Raw genomic sequence first — 917 nt, forward strand, 5'->3', positions numbered from 1 at the left:
ATTTTAGGCCTTCAGTGTGTAAGCAGGGCTGCCCCTGACATCTCCTCCCTTCTCTAAGTATAGAAAGGCTGTGGCAATTCTAAACTTGCGAAGGCTGGGATAGAGGCCAGACCTCCAGTATTTGAAGGGGACCTTGTAATGGCTCCAGTCCCCCTGTCATTGTCCAGTGAGGCATGAGGGCCATACCCGTCCCAATTTCTTTTTCCTGGAGAAAGGATACTTTTGGCATCAACCCCTATGCAGTCAGGCTTATCCCTCAGGGAACCCAGAGAGATATTTTTATCTTTTATTTATATTCCCTTGCAGTGCTTAGCCTTGCAGCCTAAGCAAGAATTCAGATCGCCTGACAGAGGGAGTTCTGGGTGGACCCTCTCTGCTTGGTCTAGGGGCAGAAGTCCCCCCTTTTAGGTTGGGTAGAGATGGGTTTTGGAAACACCCTGTATAAAGTAACAACCTCATCTTGAGTCTTGTGGTCCTCCATAGCTAACTTATGATAATGTATCTGAGTAGGTTTTGCTACCAAATTATTTACCTGTTGTATCACAGAGTTAGTCTGCCTATTTGAGAGCCAGGGACCAGCAGAAATAAGCAAAAAGAACCCAAATAATGGTCCTAAGATGGGAGGAAATAGGGTTGACAACCTTGGAGAGGCTGAAAACCAATTCTTGTACCAGCCTTCATCTGTCTCTTTCTCTCTCTGATTTTTCTTAGGGCCTTCACTACCTATATCATGCTCTCTTTAACCCTCCTTGTCTTGTCTATGTAAAGGCAACATTCTGCTTTAAGAGTTGTACACAGTCCAGAGCTGTACACAGCCTTTTCTATTGTAATAGAGTAAACCAAGTCCAATAAGGATCTTTGCGATTTTAGGAGGTCTCTTCAGACAGCAAAACGAGGGATTTCTTCAGATTAGTGAT

The sequence above is a fragment of the Grammomys surdaster genome, unplaced genomic scaffold, assembly GCF_004785775.1.
Source record: "Grammomys surdaster isolate TR1022 unplaced genomic scaffold, NIH_TR_1.0 126035, whole genome shotgun sequence".
NCBI classification, from domain to species: domain Eukaryota; kingdom Metazoa; phylum Chordata; class Mammalia; order Rodentia; family Muridae; genus Grammomys; species Grammomys surdaster.